This window comes from Cyprinus carpio, chromosome A2 (genome assembly GCF_018340385.1).
Source record: "Cyprinus carpio isolate SPL01 chromosome A2, ASM1834038v1, whole genome shotgun sequence".
Classification (NCBI taxonomy): Eukaryota; Metazoa; Chordata; class Actinopteri; order Cypriniformes; family Cyprinidae; genus Cyprinus; species Cyprinus carpio.
Window position 1 is genome coordinate 9,448,539 of NC_056573.1, and position 25,216 is coordinate 9,473,754.

The 25,216-nt window shown below is 36.6% G+C and overlaps 1 long non-coding RNA gene across 1 annotated transcript in view; it reads left to right on the top strand.

Annotated features, from left to right (window-relative positions):
* Nucleotides 1-1,500: 1,500 nt before the first annotated feature.
* The window catches only part of LOC122147816, a 39,280-nt gene continuing 15,564 nt past the window's right edge, over nucleotides 1,501-25,216 (top strand). The window contains exon 1 of the long non-coding RNA XR_006161842.1: nucleotides 1,501-2,485. This is a non-coding gene — a long non-coding RNA (uncharacterized LOC122147816). The remainder of the gene's footprint in view (nucleotides 2,486-25,216) is intronic.

Below are 25,216 nucleotides of genomic sequence, written 5' to 3' on the forward strand. Positions count from 1 at the left end.
TAAAGTGATTGTTTTGAACAAGTATTAACTTAGACATAAAAAAAAAACAACAACTTGTATTTGTATAAATACCGTGTGCCTTTTACCCCATGCTGGTGAGTCTTTTACTCCGTGTGTGGGGTAAAAGGCTCCCACTGCAACCTCATACATTTATAAGATTTTTAAACAAAATAAACAACTTGAATGATTTATTTTCACACAAAATCTATTGCTCCAATAATGTCCAATACAACATATATATTTGTTCTGCAATTATACATTTTAGGTGCAGTACATAGCAGATTTTATCCTTAAGGTAATAATATATAGACACTTTTGTCCAGATCATCTTGCCTTAAAGGTAGCCTATGAATGAAACCAAAATGGATATAACCATTCCCTACAAGTTAAAGTTACAGAAACATAAACATGTACAAGTAAAAAAATTAAATAATAATAATAATAATAATAATAATAATAATAATAATAATAATAATAATAGCCCACGTCTCCCCAATAACATAGAAACAGCTTGGTTGTGAGCACTTTTGTGTAGGTTAAACAAGACAGATTTCCAGGCAGCTGTGTCAATGCCACAGGGCCATGATGTCTTTGAGGGAATAAATGTTAGGGTGGATGGGAGATGGTGTGCTAGGAATGTTTTACATGCAGGAGTCGGAGAGGGGCTGCATAAAGATATTGATTACTGCTGGGATCACCAGGCAATGAGCATATCTCTGTCCAACAATGTAATCATCCAAACACCAATTGTAATTCACTAGATGCTATAGCTGCATCAAAATGAGCTGCCTAATGGAGCCTGGGAGGGGGACTGACAGAAGCTGAATGCATTTGCCCTCAGATGTCCTTCAGCTCATTAAAGTCTCATAGTACATAAGTTTATGCTCCCAGCTTACAATACCAAAGAAAAATGATTTTTTTTTTTTTTTTTATAAATTTATAAATGAGTAAAAGTACTTTAAAATCAATCCTAAATGTAACTGGAAGCCAGTTACATAAGCCACACAGACATCCAATTATGTGTTTAATTTCTGTAGAAATATCGAGACAACAGTTCATGTTTACATTTTTGATTAAACAAATAGATCACTCATAAATACTGTAAATATTCTGTAATTAATTATTCACCCTCATATCCTTCCAAACCTGTAAGAACAAAAGTAGTGAAGTTCTTGAGAATCAGCACTTTTTAGATTGTGTTATCCAGTTTGCAACAACGGTCTGGATTTGTTCACAAATTGAACTGATCTGGTTCAACTCACTGATTCAGTGATCTGGACAGTGTTTAGCAACCCACTGGAAATGATTATCAATGACTAATGGTTTCATTTTCAATTTCAGTCAAAGTTATGACTTTAGAAGCCTTGTTTTATATTGGAATATTAGGCTTGGGTGCTTTTGCAACCTTTTTTCAGGCTTGAAAGCTCTAGTTCCCAATCATTGTACAGTAATTGCATGGAAAATTTAACCTGTTTATTATTCAGTGTTTCTCCTTTTGTTTTCAATGTCATACAGGTTTGCAACAACATAAGAGTGAGTAAATCATGACATAAATGATGTTTATTTTTGTTTGAATTAATCCTTTAAGTCTCACATGGATTCTAATCTTAACCAGTAATTACCAAAAATGCATCAATTAAACAAGAATATTTAGACTTTACGCCGATGGAATTGTTTGACCTTCGAAAAAAGGGGTGGGGGGGGAGATGCTCGCCTGTCCTCTGCTCAATTGATCCCTTGACAGGCAACACCTAACAACAAGTCAATTCAAAAAAGTTGCAGGCAACGTCAAATTGTCAATACTCAATCAAGAAATGCCTTCTGGTCTCAAGCTTGATCCTGGATAATAATGATATCCAGCTTCAGGTGAGGACAGGGTTGTGAAGGTCTATCCTCCCTGGGTATTCTGGACTGGCAGCAGGAATTAATCCTCCACACATGCACTCTGCAGACTGAATTGTGAAACACAAAGTGTGGATTACATGACCAATGTTTGGACAAGGGGGAATGATTTTCAAGGCTTTGAATAGGATGGAACTTTGCATGTTTAAACATAAGAGAAAATTGTTGGCTGGAGAAGAAAAGTATAATTATTTTTTGCTGATTAAAGGCAGGAATGCTGTCAAAACCCACTGACTTGCATAAGATGTTTTGTGAAATAATCCTGGCTAAGCTAATCGACTTCAGCATAATGCTCCTTTTTGATGCCTACTACAAAATCAAGAAGACATTTTGCACCTAGAACCCCCCCTTTTTTATATATCCTCAACAAATGGCTCTCATTCAGTTGAACAGTGCCTCTGTTAGTCAGGCCTGTCAAAGAAAAGTAAACAAACCTAAAACGCAGCTGTTCAAACTCACACGGAAATACACAAGAGAACAGAGCAAAACAAACCAACAAACTATAAATGCTGTAAAGCAGAGATTTTTCTAAAAGTGCTGTCATGTGCTTGAGCATGGGAGATTCAGATGGGATATGTCATCTGTAAGTGCATTCCACATATTACTTACATACTGAATATACTGTGTATGTATACATTGGAGGCCAAAAGGAATAATACAAAAATGTTTTTGAAAAAAAGTATCTTATGATCACTAAGGCTGCATTTATCTGATCAAAAATACATTAAAAACAAAAATATTGTGAAATATTATTACAATTTAAAATAACTTTTTTATATTTGAATATATTTAAAAATATATTTATTCATGTGATGTCAAAGCTGAATTTTCAGCAGCCACTACTCCAGTCTCCAGTGCTACATGATCCCTCAGAAATCATTCTAATATGCTGATTTGCTGCTCAAAAACGTTTCTTATTTTTATCAATGCTGAAAACAGTTTTTTTTAGCTTAATATTTTTTATGGAAACCATGACACACTACCATTCAAAAGTTAATTATTCAGCAAGGATGTGTTAAATCAATCAAAAGTGATGGTAAAGACATTTGTAATGCTACAAAAAAAAAAAAAAAAAAAAAAATGTGTTCAATGATTTATCTATTAATTTCTATCCAATCAGCATATTAAGGTGCGATCAAATTTACCGTTGCTCTGTGAAATTTTGTTGGTGAATTCCAGGCATTTCATCAGGAATTTGCAATGTAATACTTTATACATTTGCTTAATTAATCATGGATGACTGCTGTTAGTACATTTTCTGCAATATTGTGTATTGTATACTGTATATATAAAAAATATATGCATACCATAAGCATACATATATGCATAAATAAATAATGCACACCTTCACCAAAATTATATTTCACAGTTGCCTCCTAACTGCTTTAACTCATGAAATTGTTATTTGTACTTTTTTCATTTTTTTTTCTCTCTAGAAACTCTTTTAAACTCATGCTGCTTGTGTGACAAGACCATTTAGTTTGGTGCTTTATCTGCTGCCTCTCAGCAATAAAAGGAAGTCACATTCACCACAGTGTAAAGTGTAACTAGACAGCCATGAATTAATTGTTGCTGCTGATTCTAGGTAACATATTGATTGAATGGTTAAGTATGCAAAACGTTGGTTACACTTTAAGAAAAACATCACAGTATACAACAACTGGCTCTGTGATTAATAGCCCCCTCCACAGGAATATGTCAGCATGGCAAACTGAGTTTGCTTTTACTCATGAACACTGGAAACATGAGCGGAATGTGCACATACTGTGCCATTTGTGAACACGCTAGAGATTCACTTTTTTTCTGGTTTGACAAATTGTGTGGCCTGCAAATCATATTTAAATTTAATTGGGGGGAGGTACAGTACGAGCTTGGTTTTTAGACTGGACCCAAGTGCTCCTCCTCGTGCTGGGGTAGGAACGGGGTGAAGGTGAGGAGTCAGGGTGGTGGAGGGATGCTGAAAGAATAGAGGTAATGTAAGATTGTTTTGATTATTTATAGGGGTTCTCTCTTGCGCTGGTTGGATTGATTGTGTAATTACTGATGATGGATTGGCCGTGTTAATTATATGCGCGTGCTCTTCCTGGAATTTGTTAATAAAACATCACTTAGTGCCAGCTGTCGCTTTCTTCCCTCCCCAGTGTGTTTTGCCAAACAGCTGCATACATCAGGCCCTGACAATGGTGTTATGATGCTTTGGTGAGTGTGGTATTCACAAACCACCTACTGATGGTACGGTTCTCTCCCTCTTTTAATGTGGCCTGTCTCCCCTGTTTTTAGGGCTTTTAAAGTAAGGCAAGGCAAGGCAAGTTTATTTACATTGCACATTTCATACACAAAGGTAATTCAAAATGCTTTACATAAAAGGAAGTAAAATATTAATAAAAAATAATCATAATCACAAAAATAAAACAAGGAATTTAAAAACTTTTAAAATGATTTAAAATGTATTTAAAATGAATTTAAAACAGTTAAAATAGGAAATGATTATGTATAAAATACAGTGCAATAAGTTTGGATGTAGCACAGTGCTCATTCATTAAATGCACAGCTAAACAGATTTTTGAAAAGTTTTGAGTCTAGATTTCTATATGGCTAATGTTTTAGCACATCTGATCTCTTCTGGAAGCTGATTCCAACTGCGGGCAGCATAATAGCTAAAAGCGAACTCCCCTTGTTTTGTGTGAACCCTTGGCATTTCTAAATGACACGATCCTAATGATCTGAGTGGTCTGTTAAGTTTATATTCAGTGAGCACATCTGCAATGTATTTAGGTCATAGGCCATTGAGTGATTTATAAATGAGTAAAAGTACTTTAAAATCAATCCTAAGTATAACTGTAAGCCAGTGTAAGTACCTGAGGACTGGTGTGATATGCTCAGATTTTCTGGTTCTTGTCAGAATCCTGGCAGCAGCGTTCTGTATGAGCTGCAGCTTTCTAATAGTCTTCTTGGGAAGGCCGTTGAGGAGACCATTGCAATAGTCCACCCTGCTGGTGATAATGGCATGAGAGTTTCTCCAAGTCTTGACTGAAAACAAAACATCTACAGGGTAATTCTTGGAATGTTTTTGAGATTATGGTATGCTGATTTAGTTACTGCTTTGACATGACTACTGAAACTAAAGTCTGTTTCCCGAATCACACCAAGATTATTGACTTGATTTTTAGTTGTTTAAGCCCCAGAGTCAAGGTATCAAATTCATCTTTGTTTCAGAAATGCAGTGACTTCAGTTTTCTCCTTGTTTAACTGAAGTAAGTTTTGGCATATCCAACTGTTAATTTCATCAATGCATTGGCAGAGGGAGTCAGTGGGGCTGTAGTCATTTGGCGATAAGGCTAGATAAATCTGGGTATCATCAGCATAGCTGTGATAGGCAATTTGGTTCTTTCTCATTATTTGACTTAGCGGGAGCATATACAGGCTAAACAAGAGCGGTGCAAAAATAAAGCCTTGTGGAACTCTGCATGTCATGGACATCCACTTAGATTTATGCTCTCCTATACTCACATAATAACCTCTCCATTCTAAGTATGACCTGAACCATTTGAGTACCATCCCAGAAAGCAGTCTCTCAAACGCATATCATGAATATAATGAATAATGAATATCATTTATTATCTTAATGAGTGCTGTTTCTGTGCTGTGATGCTGTCGGAAACCAGATTGAAAATTGTCCAGGTATCCATTTGCGTTTTTCATGCATAGTGTCCACATTAGTGGACAGTTAATTTAACTCCATTTAGGGTTCATTTATCATGGTAATTTTCTCCAAACCACTTGAGGGCATGTGTCAGTAGATTGACAGCAATACTGAAACAGTGGCTACTATCTTGCATTCCAAATATTCATTGCTTGATGACATCATTAATTCAAGATGGCTGATAGCCATGTGCTTAATGCCCCAGGCATATCTGTGAAAAACTGATTTTTCTGAGGTTAATTGAGGTAAAAATAAATAAATAAATAAATAAATAAATAAATAAATAAAATAGTATGTACAGTAAAGTATGATGAATATGTTAGCATTTTATAAACTAAAATTTAGAGTAAAATGTAGTTTTTATTCACCAAAAACCAACTGTCCACATATGTGGACGTCATGCAACAGTGGAGTCAGATTGCATAAAGTCTGATTTCTCTATTTTTTCAAAAATGTTATGAATCGTCTTATATTGTAATAAAACAGACATTTAACAAATATATCAAGATAAATAGCCATTTCAAATGACATATTAAATCATTAAATGGCAACTTTACACATAAATATGAAGACAAATTTGCAAATATATGTTGATATACTATAACTGAGATGATTCAACATGAAGTAAAATAAGGATGAAAATATAAGTTGTTACAATCAGCAGTGAATGTTTTCCATTATTTGCCCATATTGCTAATAGGTTTCCACATATATGTAACTACTGTTATTGTTCCTACAATATATATTTTATTGTTATTATATTGTAATATTATTGTTTTTAATAATGGAGCTGATAAAAAAAAAAAAAAAAAAATTCTATATCGTCAGCTGTGGCATTATGTCCCATTTTACACCTTTGTTGCATGGCGTCAGTTAAATAATTTTTAAATAAAACTGAATTTTGTAAAAATGAAAATGGATTTACATTTAAAAAAAATCTAGATAGTGTTTTCCTTAATTCATGCATTAAGGGTTTAAGTAGTTGTTCAGCTGATTAAAAATTACCTTGTCAATAATCTTGCCTATAAAAGGAACATTTGATATTGGACTATAGTTGCTCAATATGTTGTTATCAAGATTGCTCTTTTTCATAAGGGGCTTAACAACTGCAGTTTTCAGGGATTTTGGAAAAGTCCCAGAAAGAAGTGAGGCATTCACCACTTCTAAGAGATCTGCTTCTAAACAGTTAAGCACAGTTTTGAAAAAAAGATGTGAGAAAGTGTGTTAAGATAGCAGGTTGACTATTTAAGGTGCTGCACTGTTCCTTACAAAATTTTGCTGTCAATTGCTTCAAAAACAGAGATAGTAACTTCTTTTTGAAATTGCGGTCGAATCTGTCTGACCTCTGCATAACTTGAGGATGTGCTAATCACATTTCTGATATTATTGACCTTCTCAAAAAAGAATGAAGCAAACTCATTGCATTTGCAGTTGGAAAGCATTTAATTGGTAAGTACATATAGGGTCCCTGAAAGTGAGGGCCTTGTCCCCCGAACCAACTATTTGCCTGTTTCCCCGCTATAGTTGCGGATTGGTCCCTCGACCCCCGAAGACTAGCCCCCGAAGGGGCCACCGTCCCAAATTTGGCACCTTGGAACCTTCCAAAAAAATTCCCTCTTTCAATTTATTGGAATGGGGTTACTGAGGCATGTTTGCGGACATGGCTCGGAAAGGTCCGATCGAGCCGAATTCGAAATCTTTGTCTCAAGGGCACCCCCTCGATTGGGTGGAATAGTTTGGTGACCCTACGACCTAATCATTTATTTTAAAGGTCTTCCCAAACACTGAGGACTGTGGCCCTTTTCCACATCGTACGTGAGGGCCCCACGCATTCGAAGCCCCTAGGCCATGGCCCCAATATGAATGTTATTTTTAATCAAACATAAAGAAACATCCCATATCCAATTTATTCAGCGGGCCCCTCATAATGCAACATTACGGGACTAAATGAGCGTGGTTATAGAGCGATGCCCCGGGTTGAACAGACACCCATGTGTTATCTGTCTCTATCTATCTCCCGGTGTGGCATCATCTTTAAAAGCCCCGGCACTGCCCACCAAGCTGCTTTGCAATACATCAGTGCAGGTGGGCAAAGGCTACACGACAGCAGGTCAGGCTGGTGCTTGCCTTCATACTATGGCAGTTTTGCAAGCATACCAAGCTTGCTGAAAGAGCTGGGTGAGGGCGAGGAAGTTAAATCTGATGACATCAAAGAATTTCATAGAACCACTGATTTGTCTCTCCGCACCACAAAGGAGACTGCCAAAGCAATCGGGTGGTATATGGCAGCCCTAGTGGCCGTGGAGAGGCATCTATGGTTGACTCCGTCTGAAATTAAAGAGAAAGACAGGATCTTCCTCCTCAATGCCCCGCTTGGACCTTCTGGCCTGTTCAGTGATGCCGTCAATTCCGTTGTTGACCACGTTTCAGCGGTTCTTGCTTCGCCGCTCTCTGGCTCTTGGGGCTGCTGGACGGGCGCAGCCCTAGCCGTGTGCCAACTCCTCGTACAGAGAGGCGCAGAAAGTGAGCGTCGCGACTCGTACACCCCCACATCAATGGAGATCGCGAGGGGAGGGTCGAAGGCTTCAAAGCCGAAGGCTGATCTGAGGACCATCCTTCTGGCTAAGAAGTCTTTGGCCAAGAAGCCCTGATGTTTGTGTCCAAGGGCTTCTGAGGGCAGCCGCTGCTGGAAAAGAGTGGTGTACACCTCATTACACTGTGCCCATATCTCCTCAGTGCCCTCAGGAGGCCAGGCTGTTAACCCTGCCACCACCGGTGCTGCAGGGCATAATGGCCTCCAGCGAGCGCATGTCTCAGTGTCAGTCAGAAAACATTGCGGATCTGGGAAGCTCGCTACCTCTGAGGAGGTCTCCTATTACACCGGAGGTTAGTCTCAAGAGACTGATTCCCTTAGTAGATTTTCTGGCAGAGGGGAAGCTTCTGCCAAAAATCTTAAGATGGGTCATGCAGACTGTAGAAAGAGGTTACAGAATTCAGTTTGGTTCTCCTCCACCTCATTTCAACAGGATGGTTTCTACTGTGGTGGGTCCCGAGCAGGCTCTGGCGTTAGAACAATAAGTAAATACTCTTCTGAGGAAGGAGGCCATCGAGGTGGTCCCTCCTCTTGACAGAGAATCCAGGTTCTTCAGCCGGTACTTCATTGTTCCGAAGAAGGATGGGGGGTTGCACCTGATTTTAGATCTGCGTCAGTTGAAGATGCTTACAATCAAACAGGCCATGTCTCAGATCATGTCCGAGAACTGGTTTGTCATGATAGATCTAAAAGACGCGTACTTCCATGTCTCCATCCTACCTCAACACAGGAAGATCCTGAGGTTTGCTTTCGGGGGTGAAGCTTACTAATATTGGGTTCTTCTGTTTGGCCTTGCACTCTCACCCCAAACTTTCACGAAGTGTGTGGATGCTGCTCTGGCTCCACTGTGACTCCAGGGCATCAGCATACTAAATTGTATCGACGATTGGTTGATTCTAGCTCAATCGGAGCAGACGGTGGTTCGACATTTTCACCCATATGAAAGAGTTGAGGTTAAGACTAAATGGAAAGAAAAGTGTACTTTCTCCATCACAGAGGACCACTTATCTGGGTGTGGCGTGGGATTCGACCATGATGCAGGCACAGCTGTCTCCTGCTCAGATCGAATCAATCCTCACTGCAGTTATGAGAGTCAAAAAGGGGCCGGTCACTCACTGTCAAGCAGTCTAAAAAATTGCTGGCTCTGATGGCAGCTGCTTCCAGCGTGATACCTTTTGGCCTGCTGTACATGAGACCCCTACAGTGGTGGCTCAAGACCAAGGGGATTTCCTTGAGGGGAAATCCCCTTTGCATGATCAAGGTCACACAGTGATGCTTTCGTGCCTTAGACATGTGGAAGAAACCTTGGTTCTTGTCACAGGGGCCAGTTTATTATCGTTGTGTAACGTTAACGACAGATGCATCCCTCATTGGTTTGGGTCCGGTCATGAGTGGCCACCCTGCCCGTGGTCTGTGGACCAGCCATCTCACATGGCACATCAACTGCCTGGAGATGCTGGCCGTATATCAAGCATTGAAGCACTTTCTCCCAAACCTAAGGGATCGCTATGTGTTGGTGTGCACAGACAACACATCGGTGGTCTAGTACATCAACCACCAGGGAGGTCTGTGTTCACACCCCTTGTCCAAGCTGGCGCACCAGATCTTTGTGTGGGCCCAAGGGAAAATCCATTCACTAAGAGCAGTTCACATCCCTGGGCATCTCAATCAGGGAGCAATCAACCTGTCGAGACAGGGGTCCGTCTGCTGCTAGTAGACCCATTCTGGCCGGGCTGAGTATGGTTCTCAGACATGATTTCCCTTCTCTTCGGCTCTCCATGGGAGATTCCCGTCAGAAGGGATCTCCTCTCACAGGCGGAAGGTACGATCTTTCACCCCTGCCTGGAGCTGTGGAAGCTGTGGGTGTGGCCCCTGAGGCAGCGAGTGCTTCCCTAATTCTACTAGAAGCTGCCACTGTCTCCACAGCATGTGCTTTTATAGCTTCCTGGTCACTACATCACCCTGTCCATGATGTCGTGTCCATCCATTGTCTGATTAGACACACAATTCAGAGCATGATCATGCTGAAGGCGTTCCCAAAGCATTCAACGCAGTGTCTCGTTCCCTCTGGAAACTAGGGTTACATACATAACCTTGAGGCTTTTGCAAACACCTCAACCCTCTGGAGTCGACAAACGCGATACACGTTTTGTGGCATCTTCTCCTGATAACACCGAAAATAACTTAGATTACACTTTCAGTTTTGATCGTACAGCTAAGAGCAATACATCAATCGAATCTGTAAAGGGTCTACTTTTATTTGTAAACACACCCAATAACAACAAAACTTTGTGCGTTTATAAAATAAAGAAAACAAACAGGGTGTGCTGTCTGCTGCCTTGGTCTGCAGGATTGGTTTCTTCATTTAGAAACGCATCATTAAAATGAACTGTAACTCAGCAAATACTTAAAGAGACATGAGATATATATCTATCACTCTCACCTTTTCCTGGACTGTGCCGGGCTGGTGGAATTACCTCCCAATCTCAATTCGAACATCCGAGTTTTTACTCGTTTTCAAAAAACATCTAAAGACTCATCTTTTTCGCCAGCACTTGTCCAACTAATACTAGCACTTACCTTTTCTTGTCTATCCTATTCTTGGGGAAAAAAAACAAAAACCTTGCTACGGGTTCTGTGCTAGACTAACTGAGACTTGTCATGGCACTTGTATACTGCTGTTGTTCTCTCGTTGGTCTGATTGCTTCTATTGTTCCCATTTGTAAGTCGGTTTGGATAAAAGCGTCTGCTAAATGATTCAATTTAAATGTAATGCAACCGATGCTCCTTTCATGCATCTGATTATCAGATAAATGAATAAATGTAAATGTAAATGTAAATCTATAGAAAGCTTGACATGTTTACTTTTAAACTAAGCAAGTATTATCAAAAACATTACCATGCATCAATGGTACTAGGTTTAGCTTTGTTAATTCGTGCTGTTGTACATTCACAGGTTACTATCAAAATGTTTTTGCACACATGTGCGGAGTAAACCAGTTTTGTATTATTGTCTTCTTTGCAGCTGTAAAACCAGCAAACAACATTCTCTTCTTTAATGAACTTATACCGGAGTAAGAATCGTCATTGAGAAGACATAAACCTGGATTAGACGTATAATCAATTTGTAGTAAAAAGGACAAAAGAGAATTCACATGAGTCCATAGGTTGACGACAATTGGACATTCCCAAAACATGTGGAGAAAAGTACCTGATGATACAGTATTACAGATATGGCAGTTAAAGGTCAATTGCAGTTTCATTTTAAGCCTCTTGTAAGGAGTTATGTATCCCAATAGAACTATCATTTTTATTTCCTGTGCCAGCAAATAGAATATCTCGGAGCCTATGTGGTTTAACCTTGTCAGCTTCGATTACTTTCCATGAAACTTTAGATTGAGGATCGACCCATGTATGAAGAGCTTTAAGTTGGAATGATAATAAATGTTTTTGAGCAGCAAATCAGAATATTAGAATGATTTCTGAAAGATCATGTGACTGGAGTAATGATGCTAAAAAGTCAGCTTCTATTGTTGATGATAAACTGCACTCGCAAATTAATCTCAAGTTATTTTATGTGATAGCTTATTACTCTTCCCTCTCAGTGACATACAGTACCTGACAGAATTACTCATTATGCAGCTCATTATGCGGGTCTTTGTCTTCTCAGGTGTGAATCATAGCATTATGCATGATAGTTGACGCCTTCTTGCATAGACCCTATCTACTTAAAAAGTGTCGTAGAAAATATTAATCAATATTTTGTTTCCTGTGAGTGAGTAAACAAGATGATTTTCACATCATTTTGAAGCAAAACCTGAAGCAAATTTCAGTGACTTCAAAATTTTTGTTTTTCACTAGCCACGCATAAACGTTGCTTTCTCAAAAACACAAGTAGCCCAGTTTGTGCTGATAACAGTGCTATTAGACTTTAGCCATTTATATGTTTATAAGCAACTGAAAAAATCACAAATGTCAGGGCATGTCAAAATTTCTCCAGGGCCCCAAAACACCCTCAGGCCCCAGAGGGTTAAACAAATAAGGTGCTTTTTTTTACAGCAGTATTCCTTTTACATACAGTAGTAGCAGTTAAAATATATTTTTTTAATCTCAACTTATAACATTTATGTAATCAAATTAAATATAAAACAAGCTATTTGCCACTGCCAGGGCATTAACATTTTTATAGAAAATATTTTATAGTTTGTTATAGAAAAACAAGTTATGCTCAGAGTCCAGAGCCTCCATCAAAACCTTAGAGACCTGCACTATCACGGGACCTAACACAGCAGAGTGCGGCCCGGGACAACACTTGATGGGCGAGTGTGGCTGCCGGAGGTTAGAAACTCATGTGTGTGGGATGCGGGAGAATAGGGGTGTACTCACACTAAGCAATCTTAGCCGTGCCCGAGTGCGTTTGACCCCAAAGCCTGGTTCGTTTGACTAGTGTGATCGCCCCGTGCTGTATCTTTGTTTAGCCGTCTCTGTCTGGGTTGGAAGAGGTGGGCCAGAGCACGGTTCAGCTATATATAGATCCAGGGACGGACTGGAAGTGAAAAACGGCCCTGGATTTTCTCCGAAATACCGTAGGCCCACCAAAACTACAAACAGTCGCTACTATCTCACACTATTACAGCAATTCTGTCACATTTATGGCAAATAACATCACAAAACCCATGGTGACCCTGCTGACAAAAAAATAGAAACCATCACAGAAATTCTAATGATTTCCACTTCAAATACCACTACAAACCATCAACTTATAACCATTAAAACCATTAAATAATGGTATCATGTAGTGTGTTTTTTTTGGGACATATTACATTAGGATTTAATGGTTTTAACAAAAGCCACCAACAGAAGGAGACCAATTACCAGTAGAGTAGTAGTAACAGGCACCAATACAGTTTCCAATAAAACCAGTACAATTTCATTATAACCAGTAAAACCATTACAAATTATTTGATGGTTTCTATTATTTATTTATTTTTCAGTATGGGGATTGAAATAAATTAATTATTGTATGAACTAAAATACAAAAAAAGAGAGCAGAATGCAAGATGTATAATATGACAATAATAAGCATAAACCTAGAATCTAGAAACCTGAAACAACAGAATTCTTCAATTTGAGTATTCACATGTCTCTCTCTCTCTTTGTGTGTGTGTGTGTGTGTGTCATGTTAATCAGACTTATCACCTAATAGGCGATTTCATTTACTCTATTTTCTAACTCAATAGGCCTATCTCTCAAATGTAAGCCACTGTAGAATCTCTGCTGTCTGTTTATGAATTAATGGAATATTCATGTCAGACAATGCAAAGTAATAAATAGCAGTGAACATTCAAACTAGTTATGTTCTGGGTATTCAATATAGTGCTCATAGGCTATGTTCTATAGTAGGGATGGGCAACTTTACTAGTGACGAGGGCCAGCATTTTTTCTCCTTTATACCTAGGGGCCAGATTACTAATCCATGTTCATACACCTTTTACATCGTCTTACTCAATTTCCTTTTTATTGAAGGAAATTAAAGTATAATTAATGTATTTTTTTTTTTTTTAAGATTTTACTAACTATAATACTTGTGGAATTAAGCTAATTCAGAAGGAAAACTTTGTTGTCAGTTGACAGCAATATAACCTCAACAAATAAACATCTCAATTTCATTGTCTGTAAATTTGCAAAAAACAAATGAACAGAGGTCCTATTTTTTTTTTATTACAGAACATTCTCAAAACAAAATAAGAGGACAGTTAAAAAGGGCTTATTCAAAATAAATAAATAAATAGTTATTCCAAATGGCACCATAAAATAACCGGGTAACTGCAGGATTTTTAAAAAATAAAATTTAAGAGCTTTAAAGACCTTTTAAGACCTGCACTTCACATTTGAGCCTTTAAACAATTTTTAAGAAAAGGTAAAAGTCAAAAGTATCTGTCATGCATTTGGTAAAAAGCTTTTGTTGATAATGCATTTTACCTTTGAAATTTGAGGCAAGTGCAACTCTGGCATCCCCGTTGTTTGTGCGCAGTGGTGTGATGACTATTTAAGTAACAGATTTCCAAACACTCCAAACATATAAGTATCCCCTTGAAAAAGAGAATCTGTTTCCCATCTTGACTGGAAAATATTGTTTTCATGGTCAGTTTTTCATTTATTATTTGCCAATGTTAGTAAATGTTTACGTTAGAGTCCTACTACACTGAAATTAATACGGGGAGTGTCTGGAAAGTAGCAACCTCTTCCTGGTTGGAGATAGTATTAACCTGAAAGCAATCTTTACGTGACTTACATTTCAAATATTTTAAAATTGAATCCAAGTCTACAATGATCCAGCGGGCCGTCCTAAAAGACATTGCTGCCGTATACGGCAGTTTCGGATTCTTATAGGCAAAAATAGATTGCTTTAGCGCCCCCTTTTGACGGCTGTCAACGTCACTTTATCTGACACTTTTTCTTTGATGATGAATCAGCAGGCCGACAGCCGTTGGATGGACGGCCATTCTGGACTTCTCCAGAATGTCCAGATGGCCAGTCCGCCCCTGTATAGATAAGTAAGTGTGAGCGCTATTTATAGGAAATTATATGTGCAGCATGATTCAATTCAAGTAGCGCTTTTTACGATACAAATCATTGCAAAGCAACTTTACAGAAAATTAAGTTTCTACAATATTTAGTAGTAGCTTATCAGTGGTTACTGTCAGTTCATGTGCATATGGCAGAAATGTTCAGAAAAATCAATAAAAAGACGTAAACAAACAGACGATTAACACTATTAACAGCAATTATGCAATCAAACTTATAGCAAAAATGTGGTAGTTCTGTATGTCGTCTCTGGGTTAGCATCATCTGAGGTCCTCTGAGGGGTTGGCATCATCTCTTCTCAGGTGTTCTGGATCCAGACTGGAGCTTGTGTAAATCCTAGTTACAGAGAAACAAATAATTAGACATAATTAGCGTATAGCTGCTGTTCCAGCCAAGTAAAATTAATTAGTTTAACCCAAGCTAAAGAATAATAATGCACATTTGATCAGATATAACTGCAGTCCAAAATTATGAGATGCATTATTTGAATGCTTGGCCAAAGAGGTGTGTTTTTAATCTAGATTTAAACAGAGAGAGTGTGTCTTGCATGAACATTTCTGAGCAGCAAGAGTGATAGATCTGTAAAGCAACATATTGTGAGAGAGGGCCGTGTGTTACTGCATCCCAAATGACTCAAAATAATGAACCACAAAGTTAACAAAACGATGCATTGTACTTTGCTGAGCTAGAGTGCTTCTGTTTTCACATGCTATCGGAAAGTTCCTATTTCCCAATTATGAAGTCGTGATTACGAGCACATTGCATTCTTTTTTGTTAAAAATAACAGAGAACAGTGGTTTGTGAATGTTGATGCTTAGCCTAAATAATTTGATCTGGAGTATTCATGTGAGTGCTGCAGTCTTTGGCCCACCCAAATGCTCTCATTGGTTGAGACACGTGATGACACTCATCCCAAGCCAGTACTGATCAACATCCCACCCCTCCTATGATCCATAGTTTGTCTGTGTGTATTCAGAGCCAGTGAACAACGGACTTTCAAAAAAAGAAAAAACTGCATTAATGTGTGATAAAATAATTGTCGGCATTAATCAATTAATGTGTTAACGTGATAACGTGTTAACTTGCCCAGCACTAGTTATTACAAAAGAGCAAAAGGTAGAGATGTTTCTACAAAAACAAAGAGCAAAAGATGTTTCCACTCCTTTTTTGAGAACCACAAAAAAATAGATGGATTACTTCAGTCACAAGAAATGAAGGAGCCACATTTACTGTCACTTCCTCAGCCACTCTATTTGAAACCATATACTTGATGGCAATTGGAAGTTATGTAACCTGTGTCATTTTGTCCACATCACTAATTTATTCTTACATCACATATATCTTATTATGTATTCTTATATCACATTTCTCAGGCAACATTAATAATTATTCTAGCTTTCTAGCAGGTTAGCTAACAAAAAAAAAAAAAAAAAAAAAAAAAAAGAAAATAATCACACTAAAGTGATTTGCTATTCAGGCACCTGCTGTCACTAAAGCCATTTGTTTAGTGATGCATGAACTCCACTGTAGCAGTGTTGAATATTTTACTAAATTAAACCTGCTAAATTAAAGTGGAAATGTGAAAATGGTCCATTGTGACTTGGTCCATTGATACAGCTTACAATTAATTAACTATTATGTTTTGTGTGAACATCCCACCAGGAAGCATTAGTCTAGATGGGTAAAATAACAAAAACAGGAAAAGGCTTTTGCACACTTAGGTGTGAAAAAAAAATATATATATATACTTTGTACCTTAAAATAGAAAAAAATCTTAGATATTTCCTGTCTTTTTTTAATGTGATGTTTATCCATGTGATTCCATGAATTCTTATCATTGGGCCAGAGTGTATCTTCATCTCATAGGGGAGCAGAGCTGTGTCATCTTTGTGAGATGAGATCAGAGCTTGGCCTCTGCAGTGCTGTTGCTGCTTCATTTCCTCACCCAAGTGGCATTAACATCAACCAGATCCCTGAGATGGCCTGCAAATGGAATCATTTGCTGCTCAGGAAGCCACTGATTCTGAAACTCAGCGTGGGTAATGAGGAACATGATCACATATTCTCTTTGTATGCTTTTGCCACCTTTCTGTGTAGATGACTTTTAGATTTGGAGTTCTAATGCAGAATCAGCAAAGATATAGTTATAGCAAGATATAGCAATGAATCGGAAGATATAGCAATGAATAAAGATATAGCAATGAATCGGAAGTAGCAACATTTTCTTCCAAAACAGATTATCGAAAGAAAAAAGAAAAGAATAAAAAAATATTGTAGGACAGGGTCTTGATTCTATCCATTTGTTGATTGGATGGAGGCATATATGAATTCGAGCTTGTAGCCGATTGTAAGAAAAGCACATGATTTAAAGGTACTTAATGATTGGAGAAGTCAGACACGTCATCATAGAGAAGTATGCTGATTGCAGAGAGATGAAATTTTTTATTAGACATTATGAGCACAAAAAAAAATAATGAATACAAATTAAAATAAAAAAATATTTGATAAAAGGATGAATCGTTTACAATAATACCAATAAGATGCATTTAGAAAACAGGGTGAATACTAGGGTGAATTTCCATTAACTTTTACATTTAGACTTTAAAGGACTGGATTAAAGATTGGATAATCATGCTGGCTCTTATTATAGATGGGCTCCAGTATAATTAATTTTAAACCTGTTTGACCAATAAGTATCAAGTATTTAAATTATTGCCTCATTTGTGTAATGTTATATATATATATATATGATGACACCCCTTAGATTTACACACTGTGAATCAACAATGACCATGAAATCAGATACATATATATATATATATTTTTTTTAGTGTTCTACTGAAGAAAGAAACTCAGCTACTTTCTACTATCCTGGATGGCCTGAGGTTGAGTCAATTAACTGCACATTTTTATTTTTGTGTGAACTATTCATTTAGTGAATTGTTGACTAAGAAGTCAACAAAGATGTGAGACCTGAGAAGGACAGTTTTTTTTGCCTAAACAGCAAAATAGTAACATTTGTTTATTGTATAGTGAACTAAAATGTGTGGCTTATGTTTGAAAATACATGATAATTGAAAATATAGTTGCATCAATTATATATGCACCAATTTTATGTTTGTTTATTGATTGATTGATTGATTGATTGATATTTCAAACCCTTTTAAAGTATTCTATAAAATGTCCTGTTATGGTTATTATGCTTTTAGTCCAGCCATATATCACAAATTAATTTTACAGTGCACAACAACAAACAGGTGTTTAGATTTATGGATTTAATGGGTTGGTAAGTAAAATCAAAAGGGCCTGTATTCATGGGGGACCTTTAGCCCTGTTTTATCATACAATTAGTGCAAGAAGCTATTTAATAGGATGTTAGAATTTAAGAAATTATTCCACGATTCTTGTGGTTTTGTAATCTATCTATGAGTATGTCGTGATCTATGGTTCGACACCATAGATCACGACATACTCATAGATAGATTACAAAACTATACAGGTATCCAAGGGAAGGCTTTAAGATGGTTTAGATCCTACCTGTCCGATCGCTACCACTTTGTTTATTTAAATGGGGAGTCATCTCATTTATCACCAGTAAAATATGGAGTGCGACAAGGATCTGTCCTAGGCCCTCTGCTATTTTCAATATACATGTTGCCCCTTGGTAATATCATTAGAAAATACGGGATTAGTTTCCACTGTTATGCTGATGATACTCAACTATATATCTCAACAAGACCAGGTGAAACTTCTAAACTATCTAAGCTAACTGAGTAAGTTAAAAATGTAAAAGATTGGATGACCCAATATTTTTCTCCTATTAAATTAAGATAAGACAGAGATATTACTTATTGGACCAGAAAACATTACACAGAGTCTCGTAGATTACAATTTGCAATTAGACGGATGTACTGTTACTTCCTCTACTGTCAAAAATCTGGGTGTTATATTAGACAGTAACTTGTCTTTTGAAAATCATATTTCCCATGTTACAAAAACAGCATTCTTCCATCTTAGAAACATTGCCAAGCTACGAAACATGTTACCTGTTCCTGATGCAGAAAAGCTAGTTCATGCATTCATGACCTCTAGACTGGACTATTGTAATGCACTGCTTGTCCTGCATCCTCAATAAACAAGCTACAGGTAGTCCAAAATGCAGCGGCTAGAGTCCTTAACAGGTCAAGAAAATATGATCATATTACCCCAATACTACAGTCCTCTGCACTGGCTACCTATTAAGTTCCGTATCAGTTACAAAATATTATTACTACTTACTTATAAGGCCCTTAATGGCTTAGCTCCTGCGTACCTAACTGGTCTTCTACCACACTACAACCCATCACGCTCCCTAAGGTCACAAAACGCTGGACTTTTGATATTGACTCCTAAAAAAAATCCCACTAAAGGAGGTAGAGCTTTTTTCGCATTTGGCTCCCAAACTCTGGAATAGCCTTCCTGATAATGTTTGGGATTCAGACACACTCTCTCTGTTTAAATCTAGTTTAAAAACACACCTCTTTGGCCAAGCATTCAAATAATGCATCTCATAATTTTGGACTGCAGTTATATCTGATCAAATGTGCATTATTATTCTTTAGCTTGGGTTAAACTAATTAATTTTACCTTGGCTGGAACAGCAGCTACGCTAATTATGTCTCTATTTGTTTCTCTGTGAGTAGGGTTTGTGGTGGGTATAGTTTGGATGAAGGAAAATTGGGTAGAGATGATGACAGACAGACAGACGGACCTCAGATGATGCTAACCCAGAGACAACAAACAGAACGACCACATTTTTGCTATAAGTTTGATTGCATAATTGCTGTTAATAGTGTTAATCGTCTGTTTGTTTACGTCTTTTATTGATTTTTCTGAACGTTTCTGCCATATGCACATGAACTGACAGTCACCACTGATAAGCTACTACTAAATATTGTAGAAACTTAATTTTCTGTAAAGTTGCTTTGCAATGATTTGTATCGTAAAAAGCGCTATACAAATAAACTTGAATTGAATTGAATTGTAGTTTCAGAAAATCAATAATCATTATCACCGTATAACTACATTGTGACCCACAAGCATCCAGGACTCACCTGATGCTGATGTGAATTATTTAAAAGACAGCTGAGGAAAATAAATAGACTGAATGCATGACAAGCCACTCTAATCTGAAGACTGTAATGGGTCCCAAGTGGCTTTACCTCGCAGAGAAGATTTGCTCTGCTTACCCTTCCCAGCTCTGATAACATGCTGTTTTCAAAAACTTGACCTTGGGCGCTCAGGCGAAACCAGTCAAACTGCAGTTCTCAGGCCAGTTGGGTAAGGTTTTATCTCAGGATGAACCTGTAATAAATATTGAAATATTGAAATGTTGTGGGGACCACAGTCCAGACTGTTTGGCCATCTGATATGTTTTTGTGAGTGTTTGTTGCTGGATACAAAAGATTACTAGTTTGTGCTGTATGACTATAATGGGCACATGCATCAAGCAGGGATATATAGCACTAAAGAACACACCAGAGCCTTCTGGGCAGGCCCAGCTCCAGAATCAAATCACTGAGGGTGCTCTAACTGTGTGGGTGTGTGTATACACTGGTAGTGTATAGACAACTTAAATTTTTCTCTAATTTCTAGCTTTTAATTGGCTTAGAAATCTATAAATGCTGGACAATAACAAATAACAATGATTTGTTTCTATAAATGCTATGTCAATTAGTACTGCCTTGCTCATATTCTTTATTTATTACTTGAAAAAACATATATTGTTGCAATCGTATGTTTAATGTCTTCATGTTTCCAAAATTTTCAGTTTTTCTGTGAAAACAACTGTTTTCATACAGCGATAGCAATTATTACTTCTAAACTGCAAAATGACGTGTCACACTAAAGGCAGTTACCATCTAATTGGATATATCTAACCTATTTTGTTAACAGTTTATGATTTAAAATAGGTGCACAAATGGTAATGCACATGTGCATTTGATCTAAAGCTTTAATTTCTTAAGGGGATTTTGATGCAGATCCTGAAATGTTTGAAGAATTCAAACTCAGATCTCTTTTCTTTGTGTTTGCTTAAAGCAGGCCAAAATCCCCAGTAAAGAAACTAGAGTATAAATAAATAAATGAAATAATGCATGTACTAATGGATAAACAGCCCATAAAAAAAAAAAAAAAAAAAAAATATCATACTGTGTCGAAGAAAAGGTGAAAGACGGGTAGAATACTTGTTCAAAGAGTTTTTGTCTTTTGGGGAAGTTGTGGAGAGGCAGTTGCCATTGTTTGTGTCAAAAAATGTGTGTCATCAACACCCATTCAGAAATGAAAGTACACGTATAAACTTAATGAATAGATGATCATTTTGATGATTTTTTTAGTTTTATTAGCTGTCACTCTTATATCACATGCATAAGACCACAATGTTTAAACAGTAGATCTCACCTCGCTAGCATAGCGTAGTTGATCGTTAGCACGGCAACCACTTGGTTTTCAGCATCCCACACCGCTTCGTGCAGGACATATGATCGTGAAAAAAATGCTTAATGTGGCTTAAAATACAATGACAAATTCAGGATACAATATTATTGATATTTGAACAATTTAAACAACACCCAAGGTTGCACGTTAAGCGTTTTCCTATAGAAAATCGTTATAAAAAATGCTTAAACGTTGCTGTTTTGTGTTTCATTCATATTTTTGGTCCACCAGAATGCCTTTATATACAATATGCATGATCTTTAAGTTGTGTACTGAATTTGGTTCAGTCTGTCTTTGTACTTCAAGCCACATTAAGCATTTTTCACATTAAGCGTTTGTCCTGCAAGAAGCGGGATACTGAAGACCAAGCAGTTGCCATGGTAATGAGCAACTATGCTTTGTGCTTTTGAAATGAGATGGCTTACTGTATGAACATTGTATGCTTGGATTTCTTAACTGAAATGTTAGTCTGGAATGTTTGAAGCCATAACAATCTGGCAGAGTAGCAGTGCTACAAATTAACAAAATACTACATGCAGATAATTTATCTGAAATTGTTATTTAATGACAGATTATAGCATTTTACACTTTATATTACAGAACAAGCAATGTTTGCACTGTTCTTGCATGACTTTGACCAACAGATGTCGCTAACGTGCTGTCAATCTTGGGGTTAAATCATTATTTTGAGAAAGTTTCTCATTATTACAAGAAAGTTTCTCATTATTATGAGAAACTAAGTCATTATTACGAGATTTTTTTTTTCATTATTATGAGAAACTAAGTCATTATTATGAGAAACTAAGTCATTATTGCAAAAAAGTTTCTCAATATAACGAGATACTAAGTCATAATTATGAGAAAGTTTCTCATTATTATGACTTACAGAATCATATTTTTCTCAACTGTGGAGGCTTTCATACTTTTCCTACTTTCTCTTGTACCATTAATATTTAATGAGGCAAACTTTAAATATTGTTTCAAACTTTAAACGCAAATGGATACCTGGACAATTTTCAATCTGGTTTCCGACAGCATCACAGCACAGAGACAGCGCTCATTAAGATAATAAATGATATTCATTATTCAATGATATGTGTTTGAGAGACTGCTTTCTGGGATGGTACTCAAATGGTTCAGGTCATCCTTTGAATGGAGAGGTTATTATGTCACTATAGGAGAGCATAAGTCTAAGTTGATGTTCATGACATGCGGAGTCCCACAAGGCTCAATTCTTGCACCGCTCTTGTTTAGCCTGTATGCTCCCACTAAGTAAAATAATGAGAAAGAACCAAATTGCCTATCAAAGCTATGCCGATGATACTCAGATTTACCTAGCCTTATCGTCAAATGACTACAGCCCCATTGACTCCCTCTGCCAATGCATTGATGAAATTAACAGTTGGATGTGCCAGAACTTTCTTCAGTTAGACAAGAAAAAAACTAAAGTCATTGCATTTGGAAACAAAGATGAAGTTCTAAAGGTGAATGCATACCTTGACTCTAGGGGTCTAACAACAAAAAATCAAGTCAGGAATCTTGGTGTGGTTTTGGAGACAGACCTTAGTTTCAGTAGTCATGTCAAATCAGTAACTAAATCAGCATACTATCATCTAAAAAACATTGCAAGAATTAGATGTTTTGTTTCCAGTCAAGACTTGGAGAAACTTGTTCATGCCTTTATCACCAGCAGGGTGGACTATTGCAATGGTTTCTTCACTGGCCTTCCCAAGAAGACCATTAGACAGCTGCAGCTAATCCAGAATGCTGCTGGCAGAATTCTGACTAGAACCAGAAAATCTGAGGATATCAAACCAGTCCTCAGGTCCTTACACTGGCTTCAAGTTACATTTAGGATTGATTTTAAAGTACTTTTACTCGTTTAAAAATCACTCAATGACCTAGGACCGAAATACATTGCAGATATGCTCACTGAATATAAACCTAACAGAAACCACTCAAATCATTAGGACTGAGTCAGTTAGAAATACCAAGGGTTCACACAAAACAAGGGGAATCTGCTTTTAGTTGTTATGCTGTCCGCAGTTGGAATCAGCTTCAAAACTCATCTGTTTTGCTGTGCAATTATTGGATGAGCACTGTGCTATGTCCGAACTGATTCCACTGTATTTTATGTATTAAACTATATTTTATGCAACCCAAAATGATTGCGCTGTATTTTACGTAATATCATTTTCTATTTTTAACTGTCTTAAATGAATTTTAAATCAATTTTAAAATAATTTTCAAAGTTTTTAAATTCCTTGTTTTATTTTTGTGCTTAGTTTACTTTCTTTTATGTAAAGCACTATGAATTACCATTGTGTACAAAATGTGCTATATAAATAAACTTGTCTTGCCTTGCTTTGCTTTAAAAAATTGTCTCACACGGCTCCGGGGGTTGAACAAAGTCCTCCTGTAGCAAATCAATGCGTTTTTGTTAGAAAAATAACAATATTTAAAACGCTAGCTAGCAAGCTTGATTAAAGTGATTAATAAGTTTTGAATATGGATATTTTTCTTACAAAAACACATTGATTCGCTACAGGAGGCCTTTGTTCATAATAAAATAAAAAGTGGATTTTACCTGATGGCAAATATTTCCATTATCTCAGAAGCAAATAGGATCAGCAGTGACCTGCCAGAAAATGCCATCCCAACACAACTCTCATTCGGGCACCTGTCATTGAGGTACAAATCCTCTTAGACCTAATCAATCAAGCTGCCGGGATATAGACACTAAAGAACTGTTCTTAGCAGAGACACTAGGACAGGCACTGTCACTGCCATGTAAACAGTTTTAAGAAATAAGTAAGTGCAGTGAAAAATATGGAATTATAGATGGAATAAAGCATGAGTGATCTTAAAATAACAAATACTGATGATATGGAAAGATGTTAATTAGAGACATAGTTGATTGTGATTTAATGTATTTCCTGGATTACCTGGTTAATGTTTGCTGGCACAATGTATGTTACTCCAACAAATTTACTGTCTCATTGTTTAAAAAAAATAAATAAATGACATGATGTTGTCACAGTTGTCATGGTGTCAGTGTTTTGAGCAAAATTGAATCAATAAAACAATTATAAAACAGAATAATTCACAACATTTAAGCAAATATGTATAATTTATGTAAATGTAAAGTTACATAATATCATATTGTTTTAGCTAACAAATTGTATAAATTTATAACACTTTGAAAACACTTTTGTGTTACTGGACTTTGGACTTAAACTAGTGTTATTTTAGTGTCATTGATATACTATCACACTTTTTATTTATTTTGCTAACATTTTAAATGGCATAATAGTTTCATATTTCTCTATTCATACTAACTTTAAAGTTTTAGTAAATTATTATTATTATTATTATTTATCTATATTTTATATTTTAGTATATACTAAATAAAAATGAGAAACTTGGCGTCTAGTGAAAGAAAAATAAGTGGTTTATATAGATATATATCTATATATTATATATATATATATTAATATATACATTATTATATTTTATTATATATATATCTAATATATATATATATATATAAACTGTATGGTTATATAAAGTTTTTTTATACATTATTATATTTTATTACAGTTTGTTTATTTATTTATTTTTAACCCTTACTGTAGTTACTGAAATTCAACTTATTTCTGTGTGACAGCTAGCCCTGGTCCCTCTTTTTTTTCTCTCTCTACTTCTACTACTTCTATGTATGGGTGTTTATTTAAAGTTGAATTGTTTAGGAATGAGCATAGAGGTTTGTACTGATGGTGAAAACCATGTGCAACAGTTTGTGTGTGTAAAATCTAAACTGCAGTATGCAGTGCCGTGTTTTGGCTAGATGCGTCACAAACAGGTTTTGACATTCTAATGCTAGTGGACCCAGCCATGCAATTTTAATACATTGTGTTGCCGTAGGGAGTCATATATTATTTAAATATTTCCGTGGG